This window comes from Lissotriton helveticus, chromosome 4_2 (genome assembly GCF_964261635.1).
Source record: "Lissotriton helveticus chromosome 4_2, aLisHel1.1, whole genome shotgun sequence".
NCBI lineage: Eukaryota > Metazoa > Chordata > Amphibia > Caudata > Salamandridae > Lissotriton > Lissotriton helveticus.
The window spans coordinates 123015259-123040422 of NC_136064.1; the positions used below are offsets into that span (position 1 = coordinate 123015259).

General features: G+C 44.0%; 1 pseudogene across 1 annotated transcript; it reads left to right on the plus strand.

Moving 5' to 3' along the window:
• Positions 1–24740, plus strand: LOC144751966 (nicotinamide N-methyltransferase-like; annotated as a pseudogene). Its single transcript, XR_013593990.1, has 3 exons — positions 1–28; positions 517–724; positions 24057–24740. The product of XR_013593990.1 is annotated as a nicotinamide N-methyltransferase-like (transcript).
• Positions 24741–25164: the final 424 nt, after the last annotated feature.

Below are 25164 nucleotides of genomic sequence, written 5' to 3' on the forward strand. Positions count from 1 at the left end.
ATGGCCAAGTTGCCTGGCATTGGGGCAGGTACTGTGAGGGGTAGATGCAAGAATCATTTAGATGTTTGAATCCAAACCACTTGAACAGGAACTCTTATAGCCCTAGGTGTAAATGTATCCAAGGTAACAACAGACAGCAGAACAGGTCATAGTCTACAAGAGGTGCAGGTTCCTTTGACAAATGAATCAACACGCACTCCCCCCCACTGAATAACACCTCTGAAATATAGGACAGAAAGAGATAACCTTCCAACTTACTTTACCAACCAGATACTGAGTCCCAAATTAAACACTGTAGACTCCAAGTTACATCTGGGTTGGTAATGAGGGTCAAAGGAAAACCTGAGAGGGGATATGACAGATTCATGTGATGCAAGAACACCACAATATGTAACTTAAAAATGATTATGATGAGCGTACTGAACATGTTTATTCATTCTAGTTTGCTGATGAGAAAGCAACATGTACATTTTATAGATGTTTATTTCACTTCAGTATGAATGTTTTTGTAAACAGGTGCTGTTAAAGGAGACTCCCTAATTGCACTTTGCTTTGGGCCCTTCGCCTATTACACTCTCCCACTTTGTGACACTTTCAACGAGATCACCTTTGCCTGCGGTGATGACAAATCCATCCAAGAGATGCAGAAATGGTTGAAGAATGAACCTGATGTCCTGGACTTTAGTCATGCTATGAAGATGATTTGTGAGCTTCAGGGCACAGGGTAAGTATGTTGCTCTGTATTAACACAGTTGTACTTTGTTTTCCTATCCAGCTTCTCTTTTCATAACTCCTATAAAGAATGTGAGTTCTCATAGAGAGGAGCAAACACAACAAAAGGGGAGTTTATTAAATGAAGGTTTTGACACCCTTTTAGAAGTGTATTAGAAGGAGTCATTTTCTGTGCTTTATTCTTGGGCTTCCATGATCACTTACTCAGTTAAACAGAATCACAGATAAACCAAAGGCTTGCTAAGCTACCCTGGATTCTTTTTAGTCACACCACTTTTGTACCTCTTTTGTAGAAAATCTTTAAATCCATACCAATTGAATTTCAGATCATGATTTTAAAAATGTTGATTTAGTTCCTCACTCTGACTTGTACCTGTTTATGCATTGGTACCTTCATGTCTTCAGACTGTTTAATGAACGTTGGACACAAGTGAGAAATTGAGAGTATGAATTACATTGTTGTCTTCCTCATTACTTTATAGTGAACATACAACAAATACTCCCCTCGTGGTTACAGAATCTTTAGTGGATTATCATCTCATGACTCTCTTCTCATTGGTTGGTGGAATGCTTCATCACTGGGTTAGACATCTAGCATTTGGAAGCATCCAAACATTCTCCTGCCTTACTACATGCCTGTCCGTCAAATATGTTGAACATGCCAATGATAAAAGACATAGAAGCTCTGAGGTTTTGACTGTCAAGTTTCAAATGCATGACATGTAAATCACGCTCAAACGAATCTTTTAGGGACACTCCATACACAATCTGAGTTCAGAGTTAAATATAAAACCTGGCAGTCTAAAATCACCCAACCCTATCTCTCCAATGACACGCCATTGTGTTGGGGGACTATTGCACATAAGCACATCTGGTACAACTAAGTTCTATTTTTCATTGATAAAACCACTCAGATCTCACCTTATGGTTTCTATAAAGGTTCATACAGGTAAAAATATGGATTTGTGACATTATGGCCCTTTTAAAGCTACCACACAGAAAAATTAGATCCAAAGAAGAGTTGATAAAGGGATGAGAAAATTAGCTACAAGTCTTATAGGGCCAGTTGGTTTTAAATTCTATATTTGGTATCATTTAGGACAATACCATATATAAGAAGGGCTCAAAGGGAACTATTTCTCTTTTCAAGTACATTTAAATTAAAGGATAAGCAAACACACCTTTAGTGGGTTTAAAGGGATGGGAGGCATAGGAATGGATGGATTGTTGTTGTCAATGTGTTGTCATATCATCCGCATTTTTCTTTAAAGAAGTTAATGGCTTTGCAATTGCCCATGGAGTAAGGTCCTAGAGGGTCATTTTTGCGGTTGATGCAAAGCTTGATTGTCTTGTAGAGGGTTCTGTAATTTTTAAGAAATTTGTGTTATTTAGTTATAAACACAGTCCTTGTCAAAGTGAACTACAAAAGCCACTAAATAAACCTGTACGCAATGGCCAGGTAGCTTGACACAAAAGCATCAATGTCTAAGGCATTTATGTAGCACTGAAACAGTAATAAGTGAAAAGGTAAGACAAGAAAAACCCCAAATCAATTTAGAAAAATAGATCAATGAATCAGAGAATTTTAAAGCATGCTGCTCACCTGTCAGGCTCTCAAGGTGCTGGGGAACCCCTCTGGTCAGGTCTCGAGGGGATTTGTGAAGATTTGCAGGGTAGGGGCGTATCTGATGTTGATCAGGAGCTCATTCCAGGTGTTGTGTGTAATGTAGGAGAATGTTCGGCAAGGTCAGCGAAACAGAGATTTATCTTGGGTATATGGAAGGAATTCTATTGTGAAGATACTGGGGTTTGGCGTTGTAGAGGCATTCGAAGGTTTGGGTGAGTATCTTGAAAGTTACTCTCTTCTCAAAGAGGAACCAGTGGAGATTTCTCAGGTGTTGGGTGATGTGTTTGTGTGGAGGGATGCCGAGGACAAGTCTGGCTGAAGTGTTCTGTATGTTCTGGAGTTTGCGGAACAGAGAATTGTTGATCCCGGCGTAGAGGGCATTTCTGTAGTCCAGTATGCTGGTTATGAGTGTGTGAGTGACGGTCTTCCTTGATTTCACGGGGGTCCATTTGAATGTCTACTGAAGGATGTGGAGGCAACGGCGTTGACCTGTCAGGTCATGGAGGGGGAGGAGACGAGTATGAAGCTGAGGATCCTGGCATGGCCTGTGGTGGCTGGCGAGGGCAGTGGGCCACCAGGTGTTGTGCCGTGCAGCGGGGGAGGATACGAAGATCTCTGTGTTCTCTGAGTTGAGCTTCAGGCAGCTTCTGCTCATAAAGGATGCAACGTCCTTCATTTCTTTCTGGAAGTTGAGTCTGGTGGTGTTTGGGTCCTTGGTGAGGGAGAGGATAATTTGGGTGTTGTCAGAGTAGGATACTATGCTGACTCTGTGAAGTCTGAAGATGGCAGCTAGGGGGACCATGTAGATTTTGAAGAGCGTAGGGCTGAGCGACAATCCTCGGGGTACTCCACAGTTAATCCCTGTGGGTTTGGAGAGGAAGGGTGTAAGATCCCTGTGTGCAGGTATCATGGAGTCTGTCTGTGAGTGTGGTTGAAGATGGTGTTGAAGGCTGTAGAGAGGTCGAGTAGGATTAGTACTGTGGTGTGTCCTTGGTCGAGGAGGAGGAGGATGTTATCTGTAGCAGCAAGTAGAGCAGTCTCAGTGCTGTGTTTGCAGTGGAATCAAAATTGGGAGGGGCTGAGAATAGAGTTATCTTTGATGAATTTCATTAGTTGGACGTTGGCAGTCTTCTCGCAGACCTTTGCCGTGAAGGGGAGGAGGCAGATGGGTCAGTAGTTCTTGAGGTCTGCGGGATCTGCGGCGGGCTCCTTGAGTAGGGGCCTGACTTCTGTGCATTTCCAGTCATTGGGGAAGGTGCCAGTTTCAAAGGTGGCATTGATGGTGCGGCCTAGTTCTAGTGTGATGGTGGAGTAAAATATAACACTTAAAATGACAAGATTCAAAGAGTTATGATATTTAAAATTTGTAGGTGAAAACATTGACAGAAAGACCACAGCACCACTCATGGGTTTATGGCTAACTTCACATATTGACCCATGTTACTAGGGTCACAAGACCACATGAGCATACTTGAGTATTCTTACAACATTGAACTGCTGCATTTCGAAGGTTTCAGCATGTATACTCACTTACGATTGTTGTTCTCAAATGTAAGAGATGACTATTGTTTACCTTAGATTCCCAATTAAATGGGAAAAGGGGCTGCAGGGAAATCATTGCTGTTGCAAGGATTAGCTCAGAGCTGGAGCTCCTCAAGCCACGATACATGTTCAGTCTTTGTGTGGCATGAAGAGCAGTTCACTGTTGAAAACACAGTGATTGCTGCTGATGCAAGAAGCACACTTGTGGTTGTGATTTTCACCTGTGCTTGAGTTTTTGGCATGGGATAGTTCGCAATGATACTAGACAATGGTACAGCAGATGTAAGCAAGTCTCAGGCAGCTCCAGCTAATTCTGGCCAATTGGACAGTTGCAGGCAGGCCTCTGGAAGCATATTGTATACCAGTAGATCACACAGGAAGTCAGTCCATTTACCCTTGGATTCACTTCTTGGGATGCTGGGTTCAAAGCAAGCAGGTCCAGTCTTCCTTCTCCAGTGCTTCTTCTGAAACTTTCTAAAGGCCCAGGAGTGTTCTAATGAGGGGTTCTTATAATCAGTGTCAGTCTTTGTGAAGGGCAGTCCTTGCTTACTCCTAAACTAGCTTTTGGCCAGTTTGTTTTCCTTTCACTTGGTTCGGCTACAATCTGTCTAGGGGACAAAGGCAAAGGGCAGGCCTGTTGTTAAGTTCCTTTGTGTGTACTGCAGATCAGGTCCTTTGAAGTATTTTCAGGGTAGGGACCAACTCCATCCCAACCATCATATCAGGAAGATCTACTTTATGTATACCAGGTACATTTCCCCCATGTCTGTACACATACATGTATTGTATCGCTTTGTTCACCCTAAGTTGGCAGGGTATGCTCAGACATGAGTCCCTTGCTCACTTTGCCACTGGATTCAAGATAGCCTGGATGATGAGGATTATGTATCCGAAACCGGTCCCAGGATGCTTGCTTCCGGTCCAGGGAAGACATGGCTTGGCAGTTCGGGCTGGACTGTTCCCATGAGGCACAGGGTCAGACTGATTTGCATATGGCCATGTCTGAACTGGGGTGGCGGAGTGAGCTAAAGAATTGTGACGGATTAAACCCAGATCAGTTGACTGCGGGTGAGTGTTTGATTTGCTCAAACGCTCTGTCCATCATCCCCTTTTGTATCGCTTTGAACACATACAATACACACAATAAGTAAGCAATTCACAGTCATATGTTTCTGGAAACTGACAGGAAGGATTTGCTTTAGACAAACAAATGTAAACTTTCCCAAAAAAATGCCTTTTTCAGAACAGTAACTGAAAAATCACCTTTACCATTAGAGAAGATTTTAAATTGCAAATAAATGAGTGGAAAAAACATTTCTCTTTCTGTACTAAAACTGCAGTTATCACTTAATGCACCATGTTCTCATCAATAATTGGACTGTAAATATTGCAGTGATATTATCGATGATGTCATTGAAGATGTCATGAGTGATGCAACATATGGGGTGATTTGCAGTGCATGGTGAGGGCATGAGTCATCGTTACATTAGGGCCCATGTTATAGTTACTTGACATAACCATATTTAAGACTGGTGAATTTCAGTGGTTCTTGGAGTGTCAAATACAATATGTTGTAACTGAAAGTTTAGCCTAACTATAACATTACTTTCACCTTCATTTTTTTCAGTGATTTTTCTTTTTTTTATTATTTAAATGCCGTCTGTAAATCCAATCCAAAGCTCTGCATGATTGATAGTGGGTTGGCTGCAGGGCCTGTCCCCTATTTGAAGGGAGTTGGCCACAAGGCCCTAAAGGCTGTCAAGCCCACTTTCTAGTGCAAAAGGGGGTGGTGATGGATGGAGCATCTGAACCAATCAAACACTCACTTCCAGTCAACAGATCCGTCCATCACCACCCCCCCCCTTTTGTACCAATTTCTAGTGCAGGCAGGGAAACCACTATGTCCTGGCAGTGGGACCAAGCTAGTAAGCCAAGCCTGGGAGATGGGGTCCTAGGGCCATTAACGGGCTCAGGGAGGATGGCCCTTAGAGAATACATCAGGCCCCGGGGGATGTGGTTTATTGCACTCCCCCTCAGCTCTGGTCAACTACTGGAATGGTATGTCAGCACACTTGTTGTTCCACATAAATATGTATTTGATGTATCCCTGGAGAGGTTCTTCGCACACAAAATGTCCTTCACTTACTTTGACACGATTTTCTTTTCTCTGGCGGGGATGGTGAAATCTTTCCATGGGATGGTTTGGTTTTTCATCTGGGTTCCTCCTCTGATACATTCTCCTCCACAGGGTATGCCTTCTGTCCTCTACTGCCAACAGATCCCATTTTTTTTAAAAGAAAGCCATAAACTGGCTGGTGCTGGAATGTTTTTAGAGATGAGGGATGAGCGGTCCTGATCCCTTACTGGTCGTAAAATGAGCGAACATGATCTTCTTTGATTCTTGCCCCTGACTGAGGGAAACCACTAACTCCCTAATATAAACAAGGTTCAACAGGATTCTCAGGGCAAGATCAGTTTCACGTATTCTGTCTGGAAAAGTTCTGATCGCACACTGTTTTTTTTATAAGGTGTTTAAGAAAGTCCTGTCACTCCATCCGTAAGAGTGAGTGAAGAAACAGCCAACACGTGGTTCACCCCTTTACACAGCCAACTGGCCTGGGGCTTCCTCAGGGCTGTACATACATTCATAATTTGCAAAGGAGGAGGGTGGTGTGTATCCCCATGAAAGAAAAGAGGAATATTAATAAGGTCGGTGAAGAAAGAGGAAAGAAGAGGAAAGTGAATTGTGTTAGTTTGTGGAGTAACTGAGAAATGGGTAGGTGGGGAGTGAGGGGGGAAAAAGAAGGGAGAAAAGGCACACAACAACAGAGGCGTATAGTTGTTTAGATCAGTATGGCACCTCATATGGGAGAGGCAAAAAAATCAACAAGTTTTGGGAATCACACAGGTAGGAATAGAGAAATGGAAGATTGAGGAGGCAATGAAAAATAGCCAGAGAATAGGATAAGAGAGAAAGGGACAAGAAGAGAGTAGAGACAGAAGGAGCGGAAGGAAGCATGTAGAGCATATAATATAAGAATAATAAATTTACACAAGCGGGCATCTTAAATGTAACTGAAATACACGTCAGTATGCGATTGCAAAGTACGATCAATTTACATTAGTAGTTGATATAAGGTTCATAATGTAGAAGGAGGAATGGTGTGTGATGAACCAGCGGTCATCACATGTAGTAGGTAAATTTACCATAGTAGCATATCCATTAGTTTGAAAAAAGATAATACATAAACAAAAGCAAAAACCCACGAATTCGGTGGTGAATATTTGGGACACAAAATAAAACAGTGCAGTAGGGTAGTAGGGTATCATTGGGTTGAAAGGAGATCAATTTCAGGTTTATGAGAAGAGAAAGGAAGCATAATTTATTTATTCACTCCTCGAGGCGGATGCAGTTCTTGCTTGCAACCGGGCTCGCTCTCTCTGTATCGCTCTCTCTGTATCGCGGGAACACGGCCCGCGTTCCCGCTTTGCCCTCACCCGGGTTTTACAGCGGATACAGTGAGATACAATGGATACAGCGATACATACAGCGAGCAGTATCCGCAATCAGTTAATGGTGGAAGAGTCAGTAGTGCCCAGGCCGCTCCGGCACTCAGCTCAGCTCCGTCACTCGGCTCTATGTCTCTGCGGGTCTCAGCTCAAACTCAAGCTCACGGCGCTCACAGCACTCACGGCGCTCACAGTGCTCACGGTGCTCATGGTAGACAGTTCTGCTGCATCACTGTACCAAAGCCGCCGCTTTCCTCGAAGCTGCCAAAGCTGCAGCCGCTGCCGCTTTTCCTTCCGCTCGTGTCTTACTGTTTGCTCGCTCGCAAACCTATCATGTCCCTCCAGTGTTCCACCCAATGGGACCCACCACCCAGCTGTAGGCAGCCAGAGGTTGACCCTTAGAGTAAAGTGCAACTCGGTCATGGAAAGAAAGGCATCATTGGTGACCAGTGATCTGAGAAAGCTGAGACCAACCTTATTAGGGCCTCACTTCCCCACTGAGACACCTCACCAGCCTTTTACTGTACCAAAATGTAACACAGGTAGTGAGACCCCATGGTAGAGACCCTCTCATACCCTTAGGGTGAGGGATTGCTTAGTGGACCATACGAAAGGGGGCACCCATGCGAGTGTGGGTATTTCCTTACATGGCCACTTATTTAATAAAGGCTTAACTGGGCAAGGTTAGCCTAATCTCCTTTCGTTTGAGGGGGTTATGTAGGAAGGTGGAATTTGACTACATGGTTGCCCCCACTTTTTTCCTGGTGTTTTGATGGTTTGTGACTTAGTTTGGCTAGGATCCTGCTATTCAGGCCCCAGCCTAGCTGTTTCCTCTCTAAATTGATTCCATGCACTATAGGTACACTCCAGTCTTTTACTGGGGTACACTTGTGAGTCAATAGTATATGGTACACTACGTACTAAGGGCATAGGTACCACAGAGGCCTACCAGGGGCTGCAGCATATATTATGACACCTCTGGGAAGACTTCCAAAATGACACCACAGGACTGCTACTGCAGCCTGGGTAAGGTGGTGCATGCACCCGTTACTAAGATTTAGGTCACCCTTGTGGCAGGCCTTATCAACCCTGAAGGTAGGGTGCTTGGTTTTGTGTGAGAGGATGCCCTTGTATGAGCAGAGCCCCTCTGCAGCCTTCGGAATCTAATCTCTGGGGCTGTTCTGTGATGCAGCCAGACCATATACTCTTAAGTGCATTATAACCTTGCCGTAAATGCTAACTTCAGAATGGCTGCATAGAAACATGTTGTGTTTGGTGTCAAACACTTTGTAATCCTATCCCCCCCAGTCCTGGTGGTGGGGGTAAAATTCCACCCTTCTATTGGGAGAGTCATGTACACACTGGTCTGCCCAGTAATAGTTTAAACGAGCCCTGGCATCACAAAATGGATGCTGCAGCCACAGACACACGCCTGACAAAACTCCAGCAGAGGCCTGGACAATAGGTTTCCTGTCACAGGGAGGTGTAACTACCTCCAAGACAGGCTTTAGTGTATTGGGGCTGGGTGGGTGTCCCTGTGCATAGTCTCAGTTTCTGCTCTGGTGTAAAACTGGACAAAGGAAATGGGTGTAGCCATCCCTTTTTTTCAGACCCTCCCATAGGTGGGTCCCCAGAGTACGTCCAACCCATTTCTTTAGTATAAGGAAGGGACCCCTGGCAACAGGACTTTAGATTACACCTGGATGAAACTCTGAAACTGAACCCTTGAACTTCGATGCTCTACTAAAGATTAGAGTACAGACAAATCTCCCTTGGAGTCAAGCAGTGACTCCCCTGCTCAAGCAGGCACCAATGAAGCATTTTCCAGTCTGCATCTCTGAAGATTCTGAAGGACTCCAAAGTATTTGCAGCCCAGGAAGAGGAATTCCAGACTTATGAAGCGCTTCCTTTTTGTATTAATATTTCGCCCAATTTTACATTTTCCGGCCTCCTGGTGTATCGACCTCCCAATTCTAAACTATCCCACCTTCCAGTCTTCTTGGATTACGCCCTACAAGCTTCACTGCGTCATGCCAATTTCACCATCCTTGGGGATTTCAATCTTCATGTTGACAATATGGAGGATACTGCCTCCCTTAATTTTCTGTCCACTCTGGCTGACGGCGGATTGAATCAAGTTGTTAGTGGTCCTACGCACAAAGCAGGCCACACTCTTGATTTAATCTGTACGAACCTGGTAGGCCTAGTCACACTCAATCCTGTTCCTATAGTCTGGTCAGATCACCTGCTTGTACCTCTCATATTTCCCTGCCACTGCACAAATCGTCATGTCCGTCCGGCTAAACAACTGGTCAGAAACTGGAGTAGGATTTCTCCTGATAGCCTAGCTCCTCATCTCTTATCTGTTGACCACTTTGATACAAGCCTTGACCTTGATACACGATTAACACACATTAATGACCACATTACTTTGGCAATCGATCAGATCACCCCTATTAGGCCCATAAAAACCTATCGCTCTGCTCCCTCGGCCCCATGGTATTCGAATGATCTTCGCAAGCTCAAATCAGAATGTAAACATCTTGAGAGACGTTGGAGATTCACCTTCTCACCAGATCGTAAAATTCTTTACAAAGCCGCCTTGAAAAACTATAGGAAAAAGATCATTGAACATAAAAGACTATTCTTAGAAGAAAAAATCAATCGTTCCCAAGGTTCATCAAGGGAAATATTTGAGACAGTGGTATCACAGACTCTCTGTGATAATCTCTCTGTCTTTTTCGAGAATAAAATAGCCACCATTCATAATTCTTTCTCTACCAACACTTCAGTATATAAAAGTCCTATACCCCTCTCTCCATTTGGCCCTGAGTCCCTGTTCGTTGATTTTGCAGAGATTTCTCTGGAACAATCTCTTGCAGAACTTCTTAAAATTAAATCTGGCTCTCCGCTGGAACCATGGCCGGCTAAACACTACAAATCCTTAGCTCCCATCCTTAATCCCTTTCTGAACAGAATATGGAATGACTCATTACAGCTGGGAGTTTTCCCCGACACCTGGAAACAAGCACGCCTGGTTCCGATAATTAAGAAGACCAGCGCCGATCCCTGTGATCCTGCCAACTACAGGCCCATTTCTCTACTGCCTGCCCCTGCTAAAGTACTAGAAAGACTTGCTCAACAACAACTAGCTAGCTTTCTTGAAACATCAGGTGCCTTTCACGATTCTCAGCACGGCTTTAGACCAGGATACAGCACTGAGTCGGCTCTCATCGAGATGTCAGACGCAGTAAGATGGTGGCTGGACGAGGGATCAAGAGCGGTGTTGGTGCTGCTGGACTTGTCGGCAGCATTCGACACCGCCTCCCACCCCCTCCTCCTTGATCGCCTGCATTCAAAAGGTATTCAGGGTACGGCCTTAGGATGGATTTCATCCTTCTTGTCTAGCCGGACCCAGGCAGTGTTTACCCCCCCATTCATTTCTGAAAGTCGTCCACTTCGGTGGGGAGTCCCTCAGGGCTCCTCGCTGAGCCCCCTCTTATTTAATGTTTATTTTTCCCCACTTTTTGATATCATCGCCCAAACTGGTATAAAGGTCACCTCCTATGCTGATGATATCCAGCTTATGTTTTCATGTAATAACATCTCCCCCTCAACTTTTGATCCATTAAAAAATTGCCTTCGTACAATTGCCCACTGGATGGACAATAATTTTCTTAGATTGAATGCTGGGAAAACGGAGGTTCTCTTTTTTCACCAGCCTTCTCCACTGGACCCTAATATTTGGTGGCCTACCGACTTAAGTACTCCCCCCCTTCCAAAAGACTTGGTGAAAAATCTTGGAGTGAGATGGGACTCCAACCTCACTTTTTATCATCAAGTGCATACAGTCTCCACTGCCTGTCTAGCCAAGATTAGAATGATAAAAAAGTTCATTCACTTTCTGCCGAGTAACACCAGGAAGATTGTATTCCAGGCGTTTATCACTTCACACCTGGACTACGCCAATGGCCTCTACTCTGGCCTGTCTGCAGGGCTCAGTCATCGCCTTCAGACAGTACAGAATGCGGCGGTGCGATTGGTTATCGGTCTTCCCCTACGTGAGCACATTTCCCCTCACAGCCGCAAACTCCACTGGCTACCACTGCAAAAGAGGGCCGAATTTAAAGCTTTGGTACTACCTCATCGGGCAATGCAGGGTAAAGGCTCCGCATATCTGTCTTCCTGTTTGATCCCTTATAATAACTTCAGGACTCTACGTTCCTCGTCAAAAAACTTCCTGTCGGTTCCCAGATTCAGGAAATCCCGCTCAGGTGGGAAAACTTTCCCTGTGTTGACAGCGGCCCTATGGAATAAACTTCCTAATGCCATCCGGCTGATCAAAGATGAACAACCTTTCCGGCGAGCACTCAAAACTCGCCTGTTCTGCTGAGTTACTTCTGCCTCAAATAACCACCAAAGGTCTGCATGTAGTTATACAGGAGCGCCAAGACACCCCGTTGGGGTAGCTGTGCGCGATACCAAAACACACTAAATAATAAATAAATAAATAAATAATAAATCTAAGGCTGACCCGAGTCCCCAGCAAAGCTGAGACCTGCACCCCTCACGAGTGACGTGGAACCAGTACCCCTGGACACCATTCGCATTTGCTAGTGCATTGACTTCCTGAGATCTCCTGAATTGTGCTTTGGAATACTTGTAGCCCAAGCCCCTAGCACCAGTCGTACTGAAGATTGTGGGCCTACACTCCAAGAGTGTTCCGTGAGCCCGCTTATTGCATTTCCGCTTGAGGCTCCTTTGCGATCCCTGGTCCGTTGACTGGTGGCTCCCCACAAAGGTCATTCTGATTTTCCTTGGGATTCCCTGTTTTTTCCAGACTTGCCCTGACTCCCTACTAAGTGTTGAGTCTCTCAGACCTTGATGGTCTGCACTGAAACCTATCTTTGCTTTCTGCGTGGGTTGCTATTTCCAAGGCTTGTTGGGTTCAATCCAGAAACCGACAATGCAGCACTCAACATCCTTTATGGGACAGCTCTATTCCAGATCCTGGTCATCATTGAGGCCTCCCGGTCCTCGTGGCTGAAGAGTCAAGCTTCACCTTCTTCACCTGAAATCACCCGACATCGGTGGGCATCCGCCGATCGTGCTCCTGGTCACTGGCTAGTGATCTAGACTCTATGCCCTCTGCTTTCAAGTTCTTCTTAACTTCGATCCCGAATTGGATCACACCGGAAACTTTCCTCTACACGGCAGCAGCACTTTGCAGCAGATCACCATTGAAAACTACGACGAAACACAACACCAAAAGACACCTATGCACCTGGCTTCCCTGGGTGAGGTAACTCGAGAACTCTGGTACTCCCATGGGTGTTGGCCCTAGGACCCCTTAAGAATTAAAGGGTTTGTTAAAAGTCCCCCTCTAAGTGTCCTTTATCTTTTAAAATCCAACCGCGACTTCCCCATAGCAGTTAATGGTGATTCGCAGCTATGTTCACACACTACACACATCCCCAGGTGGGTCCCCTGTGTCACTACTTTGGGTTGTTCCTGGTGGCCCCAGCAGTTCTAAACGCTCTAGGCCTTGTGTCTATGCAAGTCATGATTCTTATACCACTTTCTTAATATATTTTTTGGTAAGCCCCTGAGGCTCAACGTATATTGTGCTAATTTACTGTGTGATATTAAGTTTTCCTTATGTATTTTTGCCTCTAGCCTCATAAAGAAACTTGAGGGATGTGTTTAGAATAAATACATATATTTTATATATATACCTGGTGTGGTTCTCCTTTTATTTGGTCATTCAAGAGATTATAGACTGGTAAAACAAGCTCCTTTCCATTCCTTCAAGACTTAGCCTGAAGGCTGCTCTTCACAACTACCACTAGGATAGCTTTCTATAAAGGTTGTCTTTAACCTACCATCAATAAGGGGTCATTTGGACTGGTGCAAGGCGCCACTAGAATAGTGGACAGCATATGCCAGGCCAACTTCTCACAGTATCTGAACAACTATGTGAATGGTTATAACAGTCTCTAAATGATTGATAGTATGTAATGGGTATAAGGGTGCCTGTATGGGTATTTGAGAGGACGTGACATTGTACTTATGGGTATGTGACTGGGTGTCATAGTCTCTGTATACGTATGTGAATAGGTATAAAGGTGTCTAAATGGGTATGTGACCTGATGTGAGAAGCTTTACATGAGTATGTAAGGGGTGTGAAAGTCTCAATATCTGTATAGGTTTTTCAATGTGTATATGAAAGGGTGCAGGAGTCTCTCTATGGCTATGTGAATGAAGCAGCAAAATAAATACTGAAAGGTGCCTGAAGTTCCTCACTGCTCGCCACAGAAAATAACTCCTTAAATGAACCTGCAATCAGCAAAATGGCACCCAGATGGGACGAGCTACCCTTGGTCTTGAATGCACAGCCATCCTTATGACAGACCCAGGTGCAGAACAAGAAGCTCTGAAAATACCGTCATGGAACATTGCAGGAGCAAAACAGTTGCTACAAGATAGTCTACCCCCCCCCCCCCCAAATCCTGGCTAAACCAGGACTTCATCCTGGAAACTTGGTCTACCAAATCCCAGCCTTTACAATGGAAGACTCAGTGGAGACTGAAAGGAGGCCTTGCAGTTTACATATCAGTCTTTTTAAACCTCAACACTGAACATTTACCCCATACCCCATCATCAAACTCTTTATTTCAGTAAAATACATAAAAGAAACAAAGATTTGAGAAATAGGTTTCATACATGTCAATTTCAATCAAACAGTGCACATCGATTGTTAAAACAATGCAGTTTAAATGTGGTGATACGTTTAACAGTTGAACTAACACAAGTTAAAAAGCATGGTTTTAAATACTACAGGTACTATGCGGGTCGTTATTTTCATCGCAGGTTCAAGCCAACACGGAAGATTAATGTGCAAGCTAAGCAGGGCCCAGTTTCTAAAATGGAAATATGTTGTATGATAGCAATTACGTTCACCAGTAATAGGGGTTATCATTTTTGTCAGAGGTTCCAACCAACAAAGTACGGGTATTGTAGCGCCGACCCAACGAGGAGCAGGCCCATATGATGAAGCATGACACCTAGCTTGCTGGGTGTGTGAGGGCCTTAGTTCCAAAAGGAGTAATTCCCCTCCACATAGGATCTTCGTCCAACCTTTCACCATACGCCACCTTCATTTGTGTTCGATGACCCACGTAGGAACTCCATACACTAATTTTCACAGTAAGCTTTACGCATCCCTGTTGCTCAAGATTTAATCATCTGGTCAGGCAAAATAAATGTCATTCCTCTGACTCAGACAGGCTTCAAAAGGGAATAACAAACATTTTAGCAGCCGTCATAATTTCAGATCAAAGCAATCAATTACAATATAAACAAAATTTTCCCTTTAACAATTTTAAAACTGCATTCAATCACCCGCCAGCAATTGTGGTTCGAATTAAAAAGTTGGGGGATGCCAGATGCCCTTCTCTGTTTACAATATACAAATACATGGAGACATGTAAAACTATAGGATGGTTCAACTTTATCTAGAATGATACCCACGTATCAAGTACTAAAGTAAGGGAACGTTTTGGCCATGCACCTTTTCAATCTCTTCTTGCAAGATCCATTTATCATTCTCATAAAATAACATCCCATTTAGTCAAACCAGAGTGGGATTACAAAAATCACTGAACACACTATGAAAGAAACAATGACCTGGAGATAAATATATCAAAAACAAAAACAATGTCACTTAACACTCTTCTGAGCCCTGCCCCCAGATTCTTTTTGAACAAATCATGCCTCGAATCAGTAGTGCAATACAAATATCTAGGCCTACACCTAGACTTGAGAGGATATTTTACACAGCAAAAACAGGATATCAATCAGAAGGAGAGGTCCCTAATTAACACTGTTATCTCCTTGTCAAGGAAACTGAACGCGCTGACCCTTCAGCCGCTCTTAAAAGTAAAGGGATCTAAAATTATACAAACAAGCACTTGTCCAAGCATGGCAGTATAAGGACAAGGTTCTGAAATGATGGACAGGATACAGATAAGTGCATTTAGGTGAGTATTTAATTTACAGAGGAGTTCCTCTCCAGCACATATCCACCTTGAGCTTGGCCTTGTTCTAGCGACAGCAGTAACAATCAGCCATTCAACCAATTGTTTACCCAAGCCTTATTATCAGCATTTCAACATGATCAGTCATCAGAGCACCATAAATACCTGCATGCCTCCATCAAGCAATTAGATCTTACTGAGCTATGGACATCATGTGTTTTCTATGACACCTTTAGGAGGATAAGAAACCAATCCACAGAAATGACCTCCATGTTGGCAGACAAAAACAGCTTTAGTACCCAGTACCACATGCATGGATGGTAACAAAACACTATACTGACTTCTCTGCTGCCTCATATATGATCATCCCTTTTTCCACACATATCAAACGCAGATTTCTTTCCCAACGCATGGGAAACATAGCAGCCTTGCCAATATGGAGATATAATGTCCCTACAGAATGCAGGTACTGTAATAATAAGACATACATCTGATCTGTACCTGCCAAGGTCTGAAACAACCCCACAACAATACCTAAAGCACTGCCTTAATGAAGGAAACATGCACACCTGCAGGGAAGCTGCAAGAGCCTCTTTTCATCCCCGAGCTCCTCAGTTAAACTGTAAATGTGTAAAATTGTTAGAAATGGCCTGTCGAGAACACCCCATAAACATCCCTCACCTGCTGACGGAAGTATGATACATTACAAAGAATCATCTCGGTGATCACATGGGACACTCGAAAAAGTCTGGAAATGGATATTATGGATGTTTAAAAAAATATTTAACTATGCACAGGTGTTTTCAATATTTGTTTTAACACCAGAAACATCTTGACATTTTTGTCATCAGATGAAAGTAGATATGAATTGTATCTGTAATATTTGACAAATGCTTTGAGAGTCATTTTAGGAAATGTATAGTAATATACTGTGTTTCATAAAAACAATAAACTTGACTTGACTATCTATGGGTATCTGAGAGGGTGTGAGTCTCTGTATGGGTATGTGAGAGAGTGATAGAGACACTGTACCAGCATGTAAATAGGTATTTCAGCATCTGTATGGAGATGTGAAAGTCTTTGTTTAACTGTGTGAATAGGTGTGAATGTCTACATAAAAAACTGAATCGGATTAAACGAGGTCTGTATAAGTATCTGGAAGGATGTTAGAGTCTGCAGATAGTCTATGTATGGGTCTGTGAGAGGATGTGAGAATCGCTCTATGGGTATATGAATGGGTATAAGGATGTCTGTATGGATATGTGTGACAATGTCAGAGTCTCTGTACGGGTATGTGGGAGTCTGTTAGAGTTGTGAATGGATACAAGGGTGTCTACATTGATATGTGAGAAGATGTGACTGTATGTTTATGTGAGAAGGTTTGACAGTCTCTGTATGGGTATCTGAATTCATGTCAGACTGTCTGTAAGAATGTGAATGGAATAAATGAAGTATTAACGAGTATGGGAATGGTTGTTAGAGTTTCTGTATAGCTGTATGAATGGATATAAGCGTATCTGCATGGGTATGTGAGTCTCTGTATGCATATGTGAATTGTTATGACACTATCGGCCACATGCATCAAACGATTTTGAAGTCGCAAACTGTGCGAATCGGAAAATTTGCGATTTAATTTTTTGGTATGCATGAAACAATTTTCCAGAAACCACAATTTTTTGGAATTCCTAAAAATGCGATTGCATTTAAGGAATCGCATTTGTGCGATTCCTTAAATGCAATGCATCATTTTTTTTTAAAATGCAAATTTTCAAATAGGAGGTGCAAATTAACACGAGGTTGACCCTCGTGTTAATTTGCAAAATCCTCCAAAAAAGCTCAAAAAAGCATTTTTTAAAGTGTCATGTTCCACACACACATGTCCTTTGGACATGTGTGTGTGAAACTTGCACTTAAAAAAAAATTTCGAGGGTGCAGGGGGGGGGGGTCCTTTTGACCCCCCTCAGCACCCTTGCAATGCATCAACAAATTGCGAATCCTAAAAAAAAAAAAATTCAAAACGGCATTGATTCCTATGGACCTCTAGGCCCATAGGAATCAATGTAATGCCATTCCTTAATTGCGATTCGCAATTAAGGAATCGCAAATTCCGAAAATTAAGAAATCCCCCCAAAAAATTGGGATTTGTTGATACATAGGATTTTGCAATTCCTAAATTGCGATTCCTTAATTTTCGCAATTTAGGAAATGCAAAATCCTACAATGATGCATGTGGCCGTATATGTATGGGTATGTGTGAGGGTGTGACAGTCTATGTATGGGTATGTGAGAGGTTGTGACTTTCTGTATGGGTATGTGGATAGGAATAAAGGACATCTGAATGGATATGTGACAGAGTTTGACAGTGTATGTTTGAGTATATTAGAGGGTGTGAGAGACTCCCAATGGGTATATGAGAGGATGCCAGAGTCTCTGTATCAGTATGTGAAATCAATCAATCAATCAATCAGAGCATTTATATAGCGCACTACTCACCCGGAGGGTCTCAAGGCGCTAGGGGAGGGGGGGTCCGCTACTGCTCGAACAGCCAGGACTTGAGCTGCTTCCTGAAGGCAAGGTGGTCCTGGGTCAGGCGGAGGTGGGTCGGGAGGGAGTTCCAAGTCTTGGCGGCCAGGTAGGAGAAGGACCTTCCTCCTGTGGTGGCTCTTCGGATGCGGGGGACGGCGGCGAGGGCGTGGCTGGTCGATCGAAGCTGGCGAGTGGGAGCGTAGAAGTTGAGGCGGATGTTGAGGTATCCTGGGCCTTGGTTGCGTATGGCTTTGTGTGCGTGGGTGAGGAGACGGAAGGTGATTCTCTTGTTGACCGGGAGCCAGTGCAGATCTCTCAGGTGTCCGGAGATGTGGCTGCGACGGGGGATGTCTAGGATGAGTCGTGCTGAGGCGTTCTGAATCCGCTGGAGTCTCTTCAGGAGTTTGGCGGTGGTTCCGGCGTAGAGGGAGTTGCCATAGTCCAGACGGCTGGTGACGAGGGCCTGGGTGACCGTCTTCCTGGTCTCGGTGGGGATCCACCGGAAGATCTTACGTAGCATTTGTAGGATGTTGAAGCACGACGAGGAGACGGCGTTGACTTGTCTGGTCATGGAGAGGGAGGAGTCCAGGATGAAGCCCAGGTTGCGTGCGTGGTCCGTTGGTCTGGGTGCGCTGCATAGGGCGGGTGGCCACCAGGAGTTGTCCCAGGCGGAGGGTGAAGATCCCAGGATGAGGACTTCCATCTTGTCCGAGTTCAGTTTCAGGCGGCTGTTCATCATCCACTTGGCTACGTCTGTCATCCCTTCGTGTAGGTTGGCTCTGGCGGTGGCGGGGTCGTTGGTGAGGGAGAGGATCAGCTGAGTGTCGTCGGCGTAGGATATGATGTTGAGGTTGTGTTGGCATGCGATGGCTGCGAGGGGGCTCATGTAGATGTTGAAGAGGGTTGGGCTGAGCGAGGAGCCTTGAGGAACGCCGCAGATGACTTCGGTGGCTTTTGATCTGAACGGGGGGAGGCGGACTCTCTGTGTCCTTCCGGCGAGGAACGAGATGATCCATTCCAGAGCCTTCTCCTGGATTCCGACGTTGCTGAGGCGCTGCACTAGGGTACGGAGGCAGACAGTGTCGAAGGCCGCGGAGAGGTCTAGGAGGATGAGGGCCGCTGTTTCTCCGTTGTCGAGCAGGGCTCGGATGTCATCGGTGGCTGCGATCAGGGCGGTCTTGGTGCTGTGGTTGGCTCGGAAGCCAGACTGCGAGAGGTCGAGGGATCCGTTTGTCTCGAGGAAGGCGGCCAGCTGCTTGTTGACGGTCTTCTCGATGACTTTTGCAGGAAACGGGAGCAGCGAGATGGGACGGTAGTTCTTGAGGTCGATGGGGTCGGCTGATGGCTTCTTTAGTAGAGCGCTGAGTTCGGCGTGCTTCCAGCTCTTGGGGAAGGTAGCGGTGTCGAAGGAGGTGTTGATGATGTCCCGCAGGTGGGGTGCGATGACAGCGTCGGCCTTGTTGAAGACGTGGTGAGGGCAGGGGTCGGTCGGAGATACGGAGTGGATGGAGTTCATCGTGCGGACGGTGTCTTCGGTGCTGATTGGGGTCCAGGCGCGGAGGGTGGTGGTGGGGGGAGATGGTTCAGTCGTGGCGTGCGTCGGTTGAGTGCTGAAGCTGTTGTGTATGTCCGCGATCTTGTTGTGGAAGTAGGAGGCGAGGGAGTTGCAGAGGTCTTGTGAAGGGGTGATGTCGTTGTTTCCGGCGTTGGGGTTGGAGAGCTCTTTAACGATGTTGAAGAGTTCCTTGCTGTTGTGTGCGTTGTTGTCCAGTCGTTCCTTGAATGCAGTTTTCTTGGTGGCGTGGATCAGTTGGTGGTGTTTTCGGGTGGCGAGCTTGAGGGCAGTCATGTTGTTCGGTGTTGGGTCTCTGCGCCAGGCTTTCTCGAGGGCTCGGCAGTTCTTCTTGGAGCTCTTGAGTTTGTCGGTGAACCATGGGGCTTTCTTGCTGCCGGGTCTGCTAGGCGGGGTCTTCAGCGGGGCGAGGTATACCAGGGTCACTGTAGGTATATGAAGGAGAATAAAGGAGGTTTGAATGAGTACGGGAAAGGATGCACAAATCAGTTTCCACCTGACTATGTAAATGTAGGGCGAAACCTTCATACTGACCGGATTATGTGCGGTTATTATGCCGCTGTAAGACTGTTTGAATACTGTATTGAGTGTCTTACTTACACTGCTTCTTTGAAATATTACGCGTTGCCTGAGGAACATAACATATACCATATATTTAAAGCCCTGAAGAAGTCTCTTAATGAGACAAAACGCGTTGGCTATGGTGAATTCATCTATGGAAGAAGTTTCTGTTCTGTGAATAATAAAATGAATTTTGGAACAAGAAATACATCTATCGAATCTGGATAGCTTTTCTTCCTTATGTGCAATTGTTCTTTTGAAACACTAGCCTGAATTGGATTGTAATAAGGAGCATTACTAATTTGTCTATAGAGTGCTGAAACTCTTTTTCTGGTGACTATGTAAATGTATGCACCGCTGTATAGTTTTCTCTGTTACTGCACATAGCAATATCATTATCAGTGAAAAGTGAATATTTTTAAGTATGCCATGCTGTTCTAGTAAAAGCATCAGAGTGAACCAGCTCATCTTAATCTACATATCTGTTTATATCTCATTGCATAACTGTATATATAATAAAATCACTTAATATCACACACAACACTTTAGCATTTCACTTCTTGTGTCACTCCGTACATTCGAGTATACCTCTGTTTTCTTTTTCTTCACCACTTTTTATTCTTAGTTACTTATCAATACACTTCACTTCATTTTAATGTTCTACTCACTTTCATAATTTCATTTTACATTTCTCAAACATCCTTCTCAGTTTGATCCATCTTAATATTACTCAGTCCTTCTGTATCAATTTTGTTTTGCTATAGATGAATACACAAACTCTTAAATATGATTAGTGTTGAACATTTTTCTTTCTCAGTATCAGGTTTTCAAACTTGTTTCAAGAAAGCATGAAAAAACCAAGCATAAAAATGGTAACCCACTCTGATATTAGGCTAGAGAGAGTTAAAATGGCATCAACTGTCAATATTTATGGCCATAATACTCCCTCACTTCTCATTGTCTGCATTCACAAGGGCCAGGAAACCTCTTGCCTGTCCCCTTCACTTAATATTCACTCTATGTTTTACACACTGGCAACCGTTCCCTGGCAAACAAATTGGTATTTTCTGTCAAGGTGCAGCAGCCAATCAGGAGTTTACTAGTGCATGTGAATCTGCATCCCCAGATATAAGCATGTGTTTTCCAGTTGATATCTATTCATCAACAAATTTACACTAAATCACAAAATGCACGATCTGTGAACCAAGATATAGCTTCCTGCCAAATTTGATGTCATTCTGTCCAGCAGTTCAGGCTGTAGTCATGTCTAACGGTCCTATGGGACTTAACATGGGAAAAACGCATTTTGGGACCCTCCCTTTTTCTCTGCCCCACTACACAAAAACACCCCAAAACTTTACAGACCCCATGTGAAGAACCAGCAATTTGTTTGTGACCTAAGAGATACACACCTGAAAATGACGCTTTTGATAGAAAATCTGTCCCCACCATAACAATATGAATATGTATAGAGCCCCGGGACTACCAGCTGCCCATTGCTAAACATCTGCAGGGAATGCCAAAACCCCAGGGACCACCACCTCCCTGGGGCTATATACTGCAGTGGAGGGGGATTTGCCACCCCCTTCCTGGAGCCATGGATGGTCTGGCGACAGCCACCTCCCAGTGCCAGCTCCTGCTATGCCGGGGGTACTCAACCCAAGATATTGCTGATTACTGTTGCTTGGCTGGAGCTATAACTTATCCCGCCAAGCCACAGCAAACACTCCGCTTTCACAAGCGAGACCTGGAAAATGCTCTCATCTGCTGAAAGCAGAGCATTCATCTGTTTCCTTGCACACTGTGAAGGGAGCAGGAAATAAATCTGTGTTTGTAAAACACAAACTACTCACCCTTACGGGTCTCAAGGCGCTGGGGGCCATCATGGAAATTAAGGGAGCAGTTGCCCAGAGTCACAAGGTGCTGAGCTGAGCTGCCGCCGGAGCCAGGGATCGAACCGTAAATCCTGTGCTCCGAAGTCAGCTGCCCTGGCTGCTGCACCACACTTCTCCACTCGACAAATTACTTTCACACACAATGAGCTGTATTTCCAGCACCTCCCAGTGTGTGAAAGCAAAGCTGCCTCCTGCAGGAGGTGAGGAGCCGACAGGGACGGCAGGGGCCTTCAGGATTCTACTGTGGTCTAGGAGCAGACTGTGTGCCTTGGGGACCCGCCTACAGCAAACACAAGGAGATGATGGATGGAGCACTGAAACTTTCCAGAAACTCACGCCCAGTCACAGATCTGGGTTGAATCTTTAGCTCTCAATCACACCTCAGTTTAGACCCAGCTATATGCAAATCAGTCTTTACCCTGTGCCTCATGGGGTCAATCCAGCCCAAACTGCCAAGCCAGGTCTTCCCTGAACCACAAACAAGCATCCTGGGACCGGTTTCTGGGTAACACCCTTCATCAGCCAGGCTAGCTTGAATTCAGTGGCAAAGTGAGAAAATTGGCTAGAGGAGGGGAGCTCCATGACCCTGTCCACTATTTAAAAAAAACAAAATGTAAAGGTCGGATCCTGGGTATAATGGCTCAGCACCGGTTTCTGGGTCCAAAATTGTATCTAAGATAACTATAACTCATGCACAGTTTTCTCATCAATAACTAAATGTTGCAGTAATATTATCATTGATATCATGGAAGATGTCACGAGCGATGTAACATGTGGGGTGATGAGCAGTTCATGATGAGGGCTTGAATTATAGTTACCTTAGGGCACAATGTATAGTTATTTGAGATGACTGTAACTATAGCTTCTGATGTTCGATTAATCCCATGACGTGAGGGTACACTATCCCTTTTTAACTTTATTTTCCCCCCTAGGACCGCATAAGAATGAATAAAATGGCGGCACCAACTTTCCTCACAGGTTGCGGCCAGTCAATCACTGCATTGCTGTTGGCATGTGGATTCACGAATACAAGGAGGTTCTGCAGAGGGCTAAGCCCCTACATATAAAAATTTGAATTTCATTTAATGTCTCAAAAACAACTAAACTGATTTTCACCAAGTTACAAAAAGGTTGCTTACTGGACCAAGATCTACCTTTCTACCAAATTTGGTGTCATTCTGTTCAGTGGTTCAGGCTGCAGTCATGTCTAAAAACCCTAAGGGAATTAAGATTAGAAACACACTTTTTTACCCTCCTTTTTTTCTGCTCCCACTGGATGGACTTACTTATTTGCACTTACAGTCTCAATATTTTGGGGCACATTTTTAGGGACACACTATCATATTCTATCAATAAACCGAGAAGACATTTAACCAGACTTCTGTTAGAAATAAAATACAATGTTGAGGTTTTAGTGAAAGTGTTCATTTGAGGCCAGCAGCCTTTGTGTGGAAGACATTTGAGGAGGATTTCCTTGGAAATCAGTGGAAGAGAATGGGGCTTGAATGAGGTTAAGGGGCCGGAGGACACCAGTCTTCCAATGTATCGGTATCTAGAAAGAATCTCTGTAGGAACTACTGTGAGTTGTGTCTTGAAATCCAGGTAGAAGTGTATCTATGCACTTGGTGGATTTTGTGTAAGTCTCTTAGATTTCACTGTGTCATGCACAGATGAGGGATTTGAGTTGATGTGAAGGTTTATTGAAGCAATTTTCAAATGATGGATCTTTTCACATTCTCTAGGTACTGAATGTTCTTTTATGTCAAGCAAACCAATAATTCCAAAAAGCAAAACTGACACCAGCATGTTTAATAGGAATCCAGGGAAGGCAGAAATGCAATGCCATGTGAATGTGAATGTACTTCTACTTAATAAAGCAGTGATACTGATTGCTCCAGGGAAGTGTGAGACAGAAAGTGCACAGCACACTCTATTTTGAAAATGTGTATACATTTCTCCATAACTGATATGATGATGGTTGTCTTCACAGTACAACATGTGAGTCAGTCAACAATTAAAAGCATATTAATCAACTTGTTATTTCTTTGTTTTAGTGAACAATGGACTGAGAAGGAACCGGTGTTAAAACGTAAATTCAAAAAAATCCTGAAATATGACGTCATGAGCTCTAACCCTTTGTCTCCCGTCACTCACCCCCAGGCTGACTGCCTGCTCCTGGCACACTGTGTGGAGCACTTTGTCCCAGACAAGAAGTCCTACTGCAAAGGTCTGAAAAATGTCTGCACACTGTTAAAGCCCGGAGGAACTCTGATCATGGTTACAAAGTTCTACGCAACATTTTTCATGTGCGGTGATGTCAAGATTCCTATTTTCTGCTTGGATGAGGATACTCTGAAGGAGGGTCTCAAGGGGGCTGGTTTTGCCATAGAGGAAGAACACATTTTTTCTCGGAAAACAGAAAGTTTGTACGATGTAGCAGATTTTAAATATTTTGCTGTTTTAAAGGCTCGCAAAGAAAGAGAAATGTAATCCTACAGTAGATCAAACGTAAACTGCCCAGGTGCAAAATGATGAAAAATTAAGCTCAGCTGAGCATCAAATTACTTTGTTTCCGATTTCTTTAAAAAGATAATTAATTCTTTAATATTATAGTGAAATATTGCTAAAACATAAAAGTAGCCCATAACGCTGGGCAATGTTGAGTAACAATAGTGAGTACAATTGTTAATGAGTTGTTGGTTCATAAATATAATCAATAAATAATGATGTCATCCTAACACCTGGACATGCCTTTCTTTTCAAGAACTTCTAATTTCTGGTGTTTTGTTTTTATTGTAAACCCCAAGGACCTCTATCCTCAGGCAGGCAATTATATTTCTAAACCAGAGGCCTGACTGGACTGGTGCCCAGTTTTCAGGATACATCTTTCAGATGTTCTGAGGTCCACCACTAATTCCACTTCATCTCTGAAAAAAATATTATTTGGGAAGGTTGACCATACACTCATGCTTTCTTTATATTTATTTTGGAAATTAAGGGTTAGTTTATTCTACATACTGAAATACATTATTTTTAAACATATGACTTTAAACAAAAGACATAGACGTATATAGGGAAGGAGGGATATCATGAGAATGTTTTAAAGAGTTAGCCATTTGATAATTACATTTGTGTGCATTCTGCTCCAATCCAAGGTGCTGC